This window comes from Coregonus clupeaformis, chromosome 27 (assembly GCF_020615455.1).
Source record: "Coregonus clupeaformis isolate EN_2021a chromosome 27, ASM2061545v1, whole genome shotgun sequence".
NCBI classification, from domain to species: Eukaryota; Metazoa; Chordata; class Actinopteri; order Salmoniformes; family Salmonidae; genus Coregonus; species Coregonus clupeaformis.
In genome coordinates, this window is record NC_059218.1 from 52,001,923 (window position 1) to 52,018,400 (window position 16,478).

A 16,478-nucleotide genomic window follows, 5' to 3' on the forward strand; every position below is an offset into this window, starting at 1 on the left:
GTTGAACACACACAGAGTTAAAGAGAAGAAATGACCCACTAGGGTTCGGGGGTAAACTCTGTTAACGAAGAAACCCTACCCCGACCTTTCATCACTGTGGGGTGTTCCTAGAGGTGTGGGTATGGGAAAGTGCCAGGCAGGTGGGTTAGGGACAGGTTTGGGATGGCGGTTTTGGGGGATTTTGGGGGACTCTGAGCTGCATCATCGTGTTAACCATATTAAGGTCAACCTAAACAGGGAAATTATGAACAAAATAATACCAAGGCACTGATTCGATCTCGTAGAAATACTGAAACCAAGAAAGACTATTGGGGGAATTATTATTTTATAGTTAAAGTCAGTTTAGGACAAGATGGGGGATTCAAAGTACCATTCGCCTTCTCCCATGAAGAGTTAGGAGGTTTTGGGGGCATTGGTAAGAGGGGGGCGTGTACAAGAAAGGAAGGTCCTAGAAGGTATGGTAAATACATTTGCACTGGGGATAGCATATGTCCTTGGGCAAAGGTGTTTAAACATACCTGGGGAACATACTATGAGAATGGGATGGACGCAGCACACCGATGGGGAATTAAACAAACCCATGATAAATGTAAAACGGAACTGGTGATAACGGTAAAGTCAATTATGCAAGATGACATAGCAAGGAACTATTGGGTCTGTGTTGATGATGTCGGGGCAAATACATGTGTGAGGCTCATTTTTCAGGAGAGAAATGAATCTTCCACCCCCGAGAAGAACAGCAGGTAGATCCAATGTTATCACCAGAGGTATAAAAAAAAATTGTCTAACACCCTTTGGAAGGCCCTCAGAAGGAATCCTAAATAGCACTAAACCACCAAGGGTAGAAGATTTCCTCATGCAGGAAATGAACCAAGGAGAAGTAGAAGGAATTTCAAAAGAGAACTTCTGGGTAAAGTGGATGAACTACACAGCTAGGCCGTTGGGTCAAACTATGCCTGTTCAATAGGTAGGCCAATCCTTTTAACTGCACCTATGCCTCAGACCATGTTCTCTTGTGTGATAGATTTGGGATCAAACCAAACCTCACCTAATTGTTCTGATATTAAAATATCTGCTCTTAAAAAATAGAATGTTAAGCCACCCCAATTCACCATGACCCCCGGAGATTATCAATGTTATAGACACCAAAGTAATGTGAATCGCAGATCAAATTGGAGAAGGGTTTACAACAACGTTTTTCTGGTGGGTTACAATTAATAAAAATGTTGACTGGATTAATTATATCTATTACAATCAACAAAGGTTTGTGAATTAGACAAGGGATGCAGTAAAGGGAATCTCAGACCAACTATCCGTCACCTCACTCATGACCTGGCAGAATAGGTTGGATCTCGATATGCTTTTAGCAGAGAAGGGTGGGAGTTTGCAAGAAGGTGGGAGGTCATTGTTGTATGTTTATCCCCCACAATACAGCCCCAGATGGTACAGTAACTAGAGCACTGGCAGGTCTCACTGCATTGAGTGAAGAATGGGCTGAGAACTGGGGGGTGAATACATCATTGACTGGATGGGTTGATGAAATGTTTGGTAAATGGAAAACTATTGTTGCAACTATTCTGGGTGCAGCTATAGCTTGTATGGGTATGCTTGTTCTTTGTGGATGTTGTCTTATTCCCTGTGTCAGAGGGTTGGTGAGCAAGACGTTGGAGAAAGCAGTGACCTATGGGCCCATTTCCTACTCAGACCGATGGAACGAAGACCTACAGTGGGGAGAACAAGTATTTGAAACATTTTACATTTACATTTTAGTCATTTAGCAGACACTCTTATCCAGAGCGACTTACAGGAGCAATTAGGGTTAAGTGCCTTGCTCAAGGGCACATTTACGTCATTTAGCAGATGCTCTTATCCAGAGCGACTAACAAATTGGTGCATTCACCCTATAGCCAGTGGGAAAACCACTTTACACTTTTTTTTTTTTTTTTTTTTTGGGGGGTAGAAGGATTACTTTATCCTATCCCAGGTATTCCTTAAAGAGGTGGGGTTTCAAATGTCTCCGGAAGGTGGTGAGTGACTCCGCTGTCCTGGCGTCGTGAGGGAGCTTGTTCCACCATTGGGGTGCCAGAGCAGCGAACAGTTTTGACTGGGCTGAGCGGGAACTATGCTTCCGCAGAGGAAGGGAGCCAGCAGGCCAGAGGTGGATGAACACAATGCCCTCGTTTGGGTGTAGGGACTGATCAGAGCCCGAAGGTACGGAGGTGCCGTTCCCCTCACTGCTCCATAGGCAAGCACCATGGTCTTGTAACGGATGCGAGCTTCAACTGGAAGCCAGTGGAGTGTGCGGAGGAGGGGGGTGACGTGAGAGAACTTGGGAAGGTTGAACACCAGATGGGCTGCGGCATTCTGGATGAGTTGTAGGGGTTTAATGGCACAGGCAGGGAGGCCAGCCAACAGCGAGTTGCAGTAATCCAGACGGGGAGATGACAAGTGCCTGGATTAGGACCTGTGCCGCTTCCTGTGTAAGGCAGGGTCGTACTCTCGAATGTTGTAGAGCATGAACCTGCAGGATCGGGTCACCGCCTTGATGTTAGCGGAGAACGACAGGATGTTGTCCAGGGTCACGCCAAGGCTCTTCGCACTCTGGGAGGAGGACACAACGGAGTTGTCAACCGTGATGGTGAGATCATGGAACGGGCAGTCCTTCCCGGGAGGAAGAGCAGCTCCGTCTTGCCAGGGTTCAGCTTGAGGTGGTGATCCGTCATCCATACTGATATGTCTGCCAGACATGCAGAGATGCGATTCGCCACCTGGTTATCAGAAGGGGGAAAGGAGAAGATTAGTTGTGTATCGTCAGCGTAGCAATGATAGGAGAGGCCATGTGAGGATATGACAGAGCCAAGTGACTTGGTGTATAGGGAGAATAGGAGAGGGCCTAGAACTGAGCCCTGGGGGACACCAGTGGTGAGAGCACGTGGTGCGGAGACAGCTTCTCGCCACGCCACTTGGTAGGAGCGACCGGTCAGGTAGGACGCAATCCAGGAGTGAGCCGCGCCGGAGATGCCCAGCTCGGAGAGGGTGGAGAGGAGGATCTGATGGTTCACAGTATCAAAGGCAGCAGACAGGTCTAGAAGGACAAGAGCAGAGGAGAGAGAGTTAGCTTTAGCAGTGCGGAGAGCCTCCGTGACACAGAGAAGAGCAGTCTCAGTTGAATGACCAGTCCTGAAACCTGACTGGTTTGGATCAAGAAGGTCATTCTGAGAGAGATAGCAAGAGAGTTGGCTAAAGACGGCACGCTCAATAGTTTTGGAAAGAAAAGAAAGAAGGGATACTGGTCTGTAGTTGTTGACATCAGTGGGATCGAGTGTTGGTTTTTTGAGAAGGGGTGCAACTCTCGCTCTCTTGAAGACGGAAGGGACATGGCCAGCGGTCAAGGATGAGTTGATCAGCGAGGTGAGGTAGGGGAGAAGGTCACCGGAGATGGTCTGGAGAAGAGAGGAGGGGATGGGGTCAAGAGGGCAGGTTGTTGGGCGGCCTGCAGTCACAAGTTGCAGGATTTTATCTGGAGAGAGAGGGGAGAAAGAAGTCAAAGCATAGGGTAGGGCAGTGTGAGTAGGACCAGCAGTGTCATTAGACTTAACAAACGAGGATCGGATGTCGTCAACCTTCTTTTCAAAGTGGTTGACGAAGTCATCCACAGAGAGAGAGGAGGGGGGGGATTCAGCAGGGAGGAAAATGTGGCAAAAGAGCTTCCTAGGGTTAGAGGCAGATGCTTGGAATTTAGAGTGGTAGAAAGTGGCCTTAGCAGCAGAAACAGATGAAGAAAATGTAGAGAGGAGGGAGTGAAAAGATGCCAGGTCGGCAGGGAGTTTAGTTTTCTTCCATTTCCGCTCCGCTGCCCGGAGCTCTGTTCTGTGAGCTCGCAATGAGTCATCAAGCCACGGAGCTGGAGGGGAGGATCGAGCCGGCCGGGAGGATAGGGGACACAGAGAGTCAAAGGATGCAGAAAGGGAGGAGAGGAGGGTTGAGGAGGCAGAATCAGGAGATTGGAGGGAGAAGGATTGAGCAGAGGGAAGAGATGATAGGATGGAAGAGGAGAGAGTAGTGGGAGAGAGAGAGCGAAGGTTATGCGGCGCATTACCATCTGTGTAGGGGCAGAGTGAGTAGTGTTGGAGGAGAGCGAGAGAGAAAAGGAAACAAAGTAGTGGTCGGAGACATGGAGGGGAGTTGCAGTGAGATTAGTAGAAGAGCAGCATCTAGTAAAGATGAGGTCAAGCGTATTGCCTGCCTTGTGAGTAGGGGGGACGGTGAGAGGGTGAGGTCAAAAGAGGAGAGGAGTGGAAAGAAGGAGGCAGAGAGAAATGAGTCAAATGTGGACGTAGGGGAGGTTGAAATCCCCCAAAACTGTGAGGGGTGAGCCATCTTCAGGAAAGGAACTTATCAAGGCGTCAAGCTCATTGATGAACTCTCCAAGGGAACCTGGAGGGCGATAGATGACAAGGATATTAAGCTTAAATGGGCTAGTGACTGTGACAGCATGGAATTCAAATGAGGAGATAGACAGATGGGTTAGGGGAAAAATTGAGAATGTCCACTTGGGAGAGATGAGGATTCCTGTGCCACCACCCCTCTGACCAGATGCTCTCGGGGTATGCGAGAACACATGGTCAGACGAGGAGAGAGCAGTAGGAGTAGCAGTGTTTTCAGTGGTAATCCATGTTTCCGTCAGCGCCAGGAAGTCGAGGGACTGGAGGTTAGCATAGGCTGGGATGAAGTCAGCTTTGTTGGCAGCAGAACGGCAGTTCCAGAGGCTGCCTGAGACCTGGAACTCCAGGTGTGGGGTGCGTGCAGGGACCACCAGGTTAGAGAGGCAGCAGCCACGCGGTGTGAGGCGTTTGTGTAGCCTGTGCAGAGAGGAGAGAACAGGGATAGGCAGAGGCATAGTTGACAGGCTGTAGCAAATGGCTACAATAATGCAGAGGAGATCGGAATGAAATGAACTAAACATCTGGGAGAGGAGAGAGCAGGGCCTCCCTCACCAAAACTTCCACCTCAGAAACTATAATTGTTTCACTGAACCACCCGAACAAAAACTCTCCCAACTTCCACCTTTAGAAATCAGAATTGTTGTGAACCACAGCGGTTCAATGTTTCAAGGAATAGACTCAACCCACTTTATTCAGCTAGCTAACTATGACACCATAGCTAACTAGCATGCTAGCATCCAATAACACACAGTTTAGCACCAACACTTGGTCACAACAAACCACCAATAGTGTGTTAACACACTAAACAGATAATTTGTGTCCGTGTCTAGTTCCTTTCATACAATAATTAAACGTTGGCTAGCTAGCACAAATAAATTGTATTTAGCTGCCACAGTACAGCACACAATGGCTACTGTGTTGACTCTGTTCGAAAAAACGGCTAGCTAGCTAGCTTCGTGCTACACCCGGCACCGACGAAAAACAATGCTAACCTACAATAACTACCCACAACAGCCCACGATGCCTAACTATGACACCATAGCTAACTAGCATGCTAGCATCCAATAACACACAGTTTAGCACCAGTACTTGGTTACAACAAACTACCAATAGTGTGTTAACACACTAAACAGATAATTCGTGTCCGTGTCTAGTTCCTTTCATAACGCAGCAATAATTAACCGTTGGCTAGCTAGCACAAGTATATTGTATTTAGCTACTACAGTACAGTTAGCTGGTCGTGTAGGCTAGCTAGCAATGGCTACTGTGTTGACTTTGTTTGAAAAACGGCTAACTAGCTAGCTTCGTGCTACACCCGGCACCGCCGAAAACAAAGCTAACCTACAATAACTACCCACAACAGCCCACGATGCCTAACTATGACGCCATAGCTAACTAGCATGCTAGCATCCAATAACACACAGTTTAGCACCAATACTTGGTTACAACAAACTACCAATAGTGTGTTAACACACTAAACAGATCATTCGTGTCCGTGTCTAGTTCCTTTCATAACGCAGCAAAAATTTAACGTTGGCTAGCTAGCACAAATATATTGTATTTAGCTACTGCAGTACAGTTAGCTGGTCGTGTTGGCTAGCTAGCAGTGGCTACTGTGTTGACTTTGTTTGAAAAAACGGCTAGCTAGCTAGCTTCGTGCTGCGGGCCTATCTACAATACCTAACTACAATCAAAATACATAATTAAGCCTTGCTCGACAAAGCCCACGCTATGTATAACGCCAAACTTACCCGACGCCAGCTAACATTTGTCTTCTGCAATCAGTAGGTGTAATTAAGTACAGTAGCTACTAACTACCTAACGTTGATGGCTCAGATAATGAGGTTAGAAAAACGGCTGAATGGTAGGTAACTAGCTGGCTTAATTACAGGTACTCTTAAGTGTGAAATAACATTGGAAACAACTCTCCACCGTTGCTAAACGTTACCAGTAGCTACCCGCTAGCTAGCTAGCCCCGTGCTTCGCCGGGCTCCGCCGTAAACAATACTTACCTACAATAATTACCTACGGAAACCTACAATAACTACCTAAATAACTACCTAAATAAACTACCAAATACGATTTTGCAGGTTTTCGTACTTACAAAGCATGTAGAGGTCTGTAATTTTTATCATATGTACACTTCAACTGTGAGAGACGGAATCTAAAACAAAAATCCAGAAAATCACATTGTATGATTTTTAAGTAATTAATTTGCATTTTATTGCATGACAAGTATTTGATCACCTACCAACCAGTAAGAATTCCGGCTCTCACAGACCTGTTAGTTTTTCTTTAAGAAGCCCTCCTGTTCTCCACTCATTACCTGTATTAACTGCACCTGTTTGAACTCGTTACCTGTATAAAAGACACCTGTCCACACACTCAATCAAACAGACTCCAACCTCTCCACAATGGCCAAGACCAGAGAGCTGTGTAAGGACATCAGGGATAAAATTGTAGACCTGCACAAGGCGGGGATGGGCTACAGGACAATAGGCAAGCAGCTTGGTGAGAAGGCAACAACTGTTGCCGCAATTATTAGAAAATGGAAGAAGTTCAAGACGACGGTCAATCACCCTCGGTCTGGGGCTCCATGCAAGATCTCACCTTGTGGGGCATCAATGATCATGAGGAAGGTGAGGGATCAGCCCAGAACTACACGGCAGGACCTGGTCAATGACCTGAAGAGAGCTGGGACCACAGTCTCAAAGAAAACCATTAGTAACACACTACGCCGTCATGGATTAAAATCCTGCAGCGCACGCAAGGTCCCCCTGCTCAAGCCAGCGCATGTCCAGGCCCATCTGAAGTTTGCCAATGACCATCTGGATGATCCAGAGGAGGAATGGGAGAAGGTCATGTGGTCTGATGAGACAAAAATAGAGCTTTTTGGTCTAAACTCCACTCGCCGTGTTTGGAGGAAGAAGAAGGATGAGTACAACCCCAATAACACCATCCCAACCGTGAAGCATGGAGGTGGAAACATCATTCTTTGGGGATGCTTTTCTGCAAAGGGGACAGGACGACTGCACCGTATTGAGGGGAGGATGGATGGGGCCATGTATGGCGAGATCTTAGCCAACAACCTCCTTCCCTCAGTAAGAGCATTGAAAATGGGTCGTGGCTGGGTCTTCCAGCATGACAATGACCCGAAACACACAGCCAGGGCAACTAAGGAGTGGCTCCGTGAGAAGCATCTCAAAGTCCTGGAGTGGCCTTGCCAGTCTCCAGACCTGAACCCTATAGAAAATCTTTGGAGGGAGCTGAAAGTCCGCATTGCCCAGCGACAGCCCCGAAACCTGAAGGATCTGGAGAAGGTCTGTATGGAGGAGTGGGCCAAAATCCCTGCTGCAGTGTGTGCAAACCTGGTCAAGACCTACAGGAAACATATGATCTCTGTAATTGCAAACAAAGGTTTCTGTACCAAATATTAAGTTCTGCTTTTCTGATGTATCAAATACTTATGTCATGCAATAAAATGCAAATTAATTACTTAAAAATCATACAATGTGATTTTCTGGATTTTTGTTTTAGATTCCGTCTCTCACAGTTGAAGTGTACCTATGATAAAAATTACAGATCTCTACATGCTTTGTAAGTAGGAAAACCTGCAAAATCAGCAGTGTATCAAATACTTATTCTCCCCACTGTATATCCTCCCGCTCTAGTGGACGATGCAGAAGATTTCAATCCTGATGAACCTGTATTAAATGAGACCATTTTTTATGTTTAGTATACTATATTTTCAATGAAAGTTATAGTGAAAATCCTAACAAGGAGAGTGAGTTATGGTTGGAAGTAAAATTTGGTAGCAATGCAAGACAAATTGTATTTTTATAGTGTGTTTTGTACTAGTGACTCATTTAATATGCAAAACAAGTTGTATGCCTTGTTGTGTGTTTCATTTTATAAGAATGTATTTTAAATGTGTGTGTGAAATTTAGTCAAAGGATGGATTGATAAAGAAATGTGTGAGTAAGATATGACTAAAATGTCACACCCTCAGTTAAACTAATAATGTATGACTAATTAGTAGACTAGAGCTTAGAGAGTTAATCAAATGTGTTTATATCACAGCAACAGAGTATTTGTGTCTTGTAATTAGGCAAGCAGAAGTGCAAAACGATTGAAACCAATAACAGGAGACTGGTTCCCAAAACACACAGGGAAAGGGGAGTGAAAAAAGGCTTGCAGGATATTGTGAGGACGGCGATAACTAAAGAATGCAGCCTGCCCGAGCAAGGAGTAGACTATGATAAGAACATGTGTGTGTGTGTGTATGTGTGTGTGTGTGTGTGACCTGATGGTCAGGAGAGCAGAGGAAAATCACTTGAGCTAAACCCAGGTGTGAGCTTACAAGATGTGTACGGTGGAAAAATACAGCCCGCCTAAAGCCGGGTGGGATTTTTCCTCTGACGTGTGTGTATAAAAAGATTGTACGACCATTTTGTTGCAGAGCGCTCTCATGAATAAACATGCTGACCATTGCAGAATTGGGTATTTGTTTAATTTATTCAAACTAAGAGATTTACAACCTTTTGGGAATTATTCAAAGATTTAAGAAGTAGTTGACTTCAACCATTGAGATAACAAAATTCTTGTGACAGACAGATACGTTTACAGAAAGTGGTTAAGGGCACAGACAGTCAGCTGATTATCTTTAAGTTTTTATTTTCCTCACCTTATTCCAACATAAAGAGGGTAAAGGGAACATTCTATTTTTTGTATGCATAGCTGACTATTATATATTAAATGAAAGAAATACACTGCTCAAAAAAATAAAGGGAACACTAAAATAACACATCCTAGATCTGAATGAATGAAATAATCTTATTAAATACTTTTTTCTTTACATAGTTGAATGTGCTGACAACAAAATCACACAAAAATTATCAATGGAAATCAAATTTATCAACCCATGGGGGTCTGGATTTGGAGTCACCCTCAAAATGAAAGTGGAAAACCACACAACAGGCTGATCCAACTTTGATGTCATGTCCTTAAAACAAGTCAAAATGAGGCTCAGTAGTGTGTGTGGCCTCCATGTGCCTGTATGACCTCCCTACAACGCCTGGGCATGCTCCTGATGAGGTGGCGGATGGTCTCCTGAGGGATCTCCTCCCAGACCTTGACTAAAGCATCCGCCAACTCCTGGACAGTCTGTGGTGCAATGTGGCGTTGGTGGATGGAGCGAGACATGATGTCCCAGATGTGCTCAATTGGATTCAGGTCTGGGGAACGGGCGGGCCAGTCCATAGCATCAATGCCTTCCTCTTGCAGGAACTGCTGACACACTCCAGCCACATGAGGTCTAGCATTGTCTTGCATTAGGAGGAACCCAGGGCCAACCGCACCAGCATATGGTCTCACAAGGGGTCTGAGGATCTCATCTCGGTACCTAATGGCAGTCAGGCTACCTCTGGCGAGCACATGGAGGGCTGTGCGGCCCCCCAAAGAAATGCCACCCCCACACCATGACTGACCCACCGCCAAACCGGTCATGCTGGAGGATGTTGCAGGCAGCAGAACGTTCTCCACGGCGTCTCCAGACTCTGTCACGTCTGTCACATGTGCTCAGTGTGAACCTGCTTTCATCTGTGAAGAGCACAGGGCGCCAGTGGCGAATTTGCCAATCTTGGTGTTCTCTGGCAAATGCCAAATGTCCTGCACGGTGTTGGGCTGTAAGCACAACCCCCACCTGTGGACGTCGGGCCCTCATACCACCCTCATGGAGTCTGTTTCTGACCACTTGAGCAGACACATGCACATTTGTGGCCTGCTGGAGGTCATTTTGCAGGGCTCTGACAGTGCTCCTCCTGCTCCTCCTTGCACAAAGGCAGAGGTAGCAGTCCTGCTGCTGGGTTGTTGCCCTCCTACGGCCTCCTCCACGTCTCCTGATGTACTGGCCTGTCTCCTGGTAGCGCCTCCATGCTCTGGACACTACGCTGACAGACACAGCAAACGTTCTTGCCACAGCTCGCATTGATGTGCCATCCTGGATGAGCTGCACTACCTGAGCCACTTGTGTGGGTTGTAGACTCTGTCCCATGCTACCACTAGAGTGAAAGCACCGCCAGCATTCAAAAGTGACCAAAACATCAGCCAGGAAGCATAGGAACTGAGAAGTGGTCTGTGGTCACCACTTGCAAAACCAGTCCTTTATTGGGGGTGTCTTGCTAATTGCCTATAATTTCCACCTGTTGTCTATTCCATTTGCACAACAGCATGTGAAATGTATTGTCAATCAGTGTTGCTTCCTAAGTGGACAGTTTGATTTCACAGAAGTGTGATTGACTTGGAGTTACATTGTGTTGTTTAAGTGTTCCCTTTATTTTTTTGAGCAGTGTACTAATATCTTTGTGTAACTGTACCTACAAATGTATGTTCCTTCTACTTTTTATTTGCATATAAGCAATGTAAAGGGGAAAACCTTGAATTCAGCCTTGAATCACTCCCATATTGTGGTAGTGATTAACACCTAAATGAATATAGAACTATTGTTTCCGATCAACAAAAATGTTGTAATTAATGTTTGTACTAAAACAAATGAGAACAAACTATAACTGAATGGGTACATTTCAGAAAAATAGGATTGTGATTGGGGTGAGAAAATCCTACAAGAGTAGGATCCAATAGGATTACTTTTGATTTCCAAAAGGAAAAAAATGGTCCAATAAGATTCTGATAGCGGTGACACAATCTTATAGGATTGGGAGAATCCTATAGGATCCATTAGTATTACTAAAAGACACCTTGTCCTAGAGAGAATTACACGTTTATCAAAACGTCACGCCCTTATTTTAAGTCTTTATAAAATCCCCTATGGGAAAAATTAATGGTGGAAAAACGATTGGAACCATTTCCCTGTTTGACCACTAGGTTGTACAGTGCCTTGCAAAAGTATTCATCCCCCTTGGCATTTTTCCTATTTTGTTGCATTACAACCTGTAATTTAAATGGATTTTTATTTGGATTTCATGTAATGGACATACACAAAATAGTCCAAATTGGTGAAGTGAAATTAAAAAAATAACTTGTTTCAAAAAATTCTAAAAAATGAATAACGGAAAAGTGGTGCGTGGATATGTCTTCACCCCCTTCGCTATGAAGCCCCTAAATAAGATCTGGTTTAACCAATTACCTTCAGAAGTCATATAATTAGTTAAATAAAGTCCACCTGTGTGCAATCTAAGTGTCACATGATCTGTCACATGATCTCAGTATATATACACCTGTTCTGAAAGGCCCCAGAGTCTGCAACACCACTAAGCAAGGGGCCCCACCAAGCAAGCAGCACCATGAAGACCAAGGAGCTCTCCAAACAGGTCAGGGACAAAGTTGTGGAGAAGTACAGATCAGGGTTGGGTTATCAAAAAATATCAGAAACTTTGAACATCCCACGGAGCACCATTAAATCCATTATTTAAAAAATGGAAAGAATATGGCACCACAACAAACCTGCCAAGAAAGGGCCGCCCACCAAAACTCACTGACCAGGCAAGGAGGGCATTAATCAGAGAGGCAACAAAGAGACCAAAGATAACCCTGAAGGAGCTGCAAAGCTCCACAGCAGAGATTGGAGTATCTGTCCATAGGACCACTTTAAGCCGTACACTCCACAGAGCTGGGCTTTACGGAAGAGTGGCCAGAAAAAAAGCCATTGCTTAAAGAAAAAAATAAGCAAACACGTTTGGTGTTCGCCAAAAGGCATGTGGGAGACTCCCCAAACATATGGAAGAAGGTACTCTGGTCAGATGAGACTAAAATTGAGCTTTTTGGCCATCAAGGAAAACGGTATGTCTGGCGCAAACCCAACACTCATCACCTCGAGAACACCATCCCCACAGTGAAGTATGGTGGTGGCAGCATCATGCTGTGGGGATGTTTTTCATTGGCAGGGACTGGGAAACTGGTCAGAATTGAAGGAATGATGGATGGCGCTAAATACAGGGAAATTCTTGAGGGAAACCTGTTTCAGTCTTTCAGAGATTTGAGACTGGGACGGAGGTTCACCTTCAGCAGGACAATGACCCTAAGCATACTGCTAAAGCAACACTCGAGTGGTTTAAGGGGAAACATTTAGATGTCATGGAATGGCCTAGTCAAAGCCCAGACCTCAATCCAATTGAGAATCTGTGGTATGACTTAAAGATTGCTGTACACCAGCGGAACCCATCCAACTTGAAGGAGCTGGAGCAGTTTTGCCTTGAAGAATGGGCAAAAATTCCAGTGGCTAGATGTGCCAAGCTTATAGAGACATACCACAAGAGACTTGCAGCTGTAATTGCTGCAAAAGGTGGCTCTACAAAGTATTGACTTTGGGGGGGTGATGCACGCTCAAGTTTTCAGTTTTTTTGTCTTATTTCTTGTTTGTTTCACACAAAAAAAATATTTTGCATCTTCAAAGTGGTAGGCATGTTGTGTAAATCAAATGAAACAAACATTTTAGAATTTTCCAGATTGTAAGGCAACAAAATAGGAAAAATGCCAAGGGGTGTGAATACTTTCGCAAGCCACTGTATGTGTATTATGACTCATACTGTGGTACTCTATATAAATCAGAGGAAGAGGCAAAGCAAGTGATTTCACTCTCGCCAAAATCTGTCCAAAATAAACCCAATGCGTTTCTATGGTCTTATTTTGAACCTAAATTTGTCAACTGCCTTCCCGCCTTCGGGACAACGACTCCCATTGTTAGAGTGGAGACATGAGCATCTCGTCATTACATACAGATATCTGATATAATAGATCATCTTTGAGAGGGTCCAGTGTTGGTCAGCTGACGTGGAAGTCGTTTTGTTCCCTCTGATGTCAGCCTCTCCGTAGGTTGTGACTAGATGGGATACAGATGTTGTGAGATGTGACTTTTCGTAGCAGGTTAGGAGAACTTACACAGCAGGTTAGGATAATTAACATAGCAGGTTAGAATAATTAGGTTAAGGTTAGGAAAATGGTTAGGGTTAGCTAAAATGCAAAAAACATATACTTTTGATGTTAATTTGACAAAAGGTGGGTTTTAATGAGTGTATGGTTAGTTGGTAGGGTAATTTAAAATATAGATATATATATATATTTTTTTTTTTCCCGTTGCCCCTTTTCCAAGTAGAAGAAGAAGAAGAAGGCGAGAAGATGGCGGAAGTGGATGCAGAGTTCGGATCAAGCAGCGCGTCGAGCCAAGTTGGTGAAGACGAATGTTCTGAATGGACAACAGTAGTATCGAAAACTGGAACAAAAAGGAAATTGTCTAAAATTGGAGTGGAGGATACGTGTATGAATGATAATGAATCGCTTCTTGTTGGGATGCGTTTGTTGAGTAAGGATGCATATGTGGGAAACCCGTTTGAGGTGTCGAAAAATGGTGAAGTATGCGCTTGGAAAAGTGGAGTCTGTCAGAGTGACCAGGAGTGGTCTGATGATTTCTGATGAGCAGAGGAAGATTGCAGTGGGCCTCAAAATAATTCGGACAACAGAAGTTTTGTGTTTTGAACTTCGGAGTAGAGCACCTGTCAAAGGAGTTATCTCAGGGGTGACGACGGATGTTGAATACCTGAAGAGAATTCCTGGTGTGGTTGGTGCCCGGCGGCTGACCCGCAGGGTGAATGTAGAAAAATAAGAAAGTCTGTCGGTCCTGTTGTTTTTTGATAAAGAGCAAATACCTACGAATGTGAAGCTTGGTTTTGTAAGATACGCTCTAAGAGCTTTCGCTCCCAAACCGCTGCAGTGTAAGAATTGTAAAGGATTTTGCCATGTTTCAAGTGTATGCAGATGGACAGAGTATACTGAAGAACGATGTGTAGAAGGATGACGGTGTAGCAATTGTGGTGGGGACCATGATCTTGAGTTCCTGGAGTGCCCTGTAAGGGTGAAGGAGATTGAGGTGGCAAAAGTTAGAGCGGTGAATCGAATCTCCTATGCGGAGGCGATTAAAATAATTGAGAAAACAAGTGATGCTAGTGAAGATATGGTAGTGGACGCACCACAGCCTATAGTAAACGTTTGCTTCCAGACAAAAGATACCCTGTGTGTTAAAAATGTGGATTTTGTTGTGTTCATTGCCACAGTTATAAACTGTACAGCACAAGTCTCAAAGAAGTCTAAGAAACTGGACATTATTGTGGCTGCGGCAGAAAAGTATGTGGGACTTTTACATCTGAAGACTTGCTAGAGGTACTGTCGCAAGAAGACCTGCCCTCCCAGGTTCCCCTTGAGCCTGTGTAGGGATCAAATCTGTTTTTGTTTTTAACAGAAAAGTTGTTTGATTTAGTTTATTTTATTTTATTTCTTTATTTTTTGGTAGTTTATTTGGTAGTTTGTTCAGTTTTTTGGGAATCCTGTTCCGTCCCGCACAGGATGCACATTAAATTGTGTGGTTGCCAATATACCATAGAATATACCATGAAGAAGAACGCATACTGGGCATGACATAATCGAGGCGGCAGTGGGGCAGTATTCAAAGTCAGCATAGCTGCGCATGTGGGCTTTGGACAGTTGGTAAGCTGTATCTTTATTTGTTTGTTTTTTGGCGGATTTTGCACAACTGTACTGTGACTGGGGTCAGCATGGCAGATAATTCAGATGGTAGCATTAGGGCAGTTGATATTGATAATGATAATAAAAACCAGTGATGATCAGCTATTTACACCTATTGTAAATCGGAGGAACACGAGTAAGAGAAATCGCAATGAGGGTGATGGAGGGATGAATACTGCTGGGGAAACAATGAGTAGTGTTGAGAGTAGACCTGTAAAGCGCAGGACCACTCTAGACAAAGAGGTTAGAGTAGAAAGTTATAAAGTTATGGTAGTGTTCCCAGAACCAGCAAGTAAGTACTTCCACCCCTTGCATTTGAAAAAAGCAGTTAGGGAAGAGATTGGGGTGATTTAAGGTTGCCAAACCGCTGGGTTGCAAATCCTGATCATTGCAAATAGTCAAATTCAGCAGGAGAAAGTTTTGAAATTGAACTCACTAAATGGGGGTCTGGTAAAATGTCACATTCCCGGTGCTATCTCTAAAATGAGAGGAGTAATTGCTGGGATTCCATTGGAAGGAAGTTAAGGCTTCCCTGACAGGAGGAAAAGTTATTGAAGCAAAAAGGATGAAAAGCAAAAAGAGTGGCAGTGGAGTGGACACTACAACTCTTACACTATTATTCTGTACTGTTCCACCACAACTGTTACACTATTATTCTGTATTGTTACAATTTGAGGGGAACCTGCCGAATAGGGTGCATCTACGATCACTCAGTTATCTGGTTAGAGAGTATGTGCCGCCTCCACTTCGGTGCTTTAAGTGCCAACGGATGGGGCATGTTGCTAATGTGTTAAAAGGTCAAATGAGATGTGGATAGTGTGGTGGGGATCACGGGTATGGGAAATGTGGTCCTGAAGCTAAAGTTAAATGTTGTAACTGTGACGGAGAACATAGTGCAGCATATGGAGGATGTTAAGTACAACATAAAGCCATGGAAGCGCAGAGGTACAAAATTACAAACAATGTATCCTATGCTGAGGCTGTTCGGAAAGTGAATAACAAACCTAGTGTTCAAAATACTCCAGATAAAACATATCGGCAGATAGTGGCCGCTCTGAGAACGCCAGTGGAACCTCAGCCAATTGTTAATGTGATATGCGAGCATAAATGCTTGATTACAGTGAAAACCATGGTAGTAAATCATGTAGACTTCTTGGCCTTCATGTGTAGGGCAATCAATATGACTGCTCCACATTTCTGAAGTTACGGTAGAAATGATACATCGGATGCTGAACCAGAATTCAAATGATGATCAGGATAATAAATAGTATTATGGTGTGTCACACCCTGGCTCTGGGACTCTATTTGTTGAGCCAGGGTGTGTTCATTCTGTGTTTATTTTCTATGTTGGGGGTTCTAGTTTGTTGTTTTCTATGTTTGCCTGAGTGACTCCCAATCAGAGGCAACGAGTGTCAGCTGTTGGCTGGTTGTCTCTGATTGGGAGCCATATTTAAACTGTCTGTTTTTCCCTTTGTGTTTGTGGGTTTTTGTTCCGTGTTG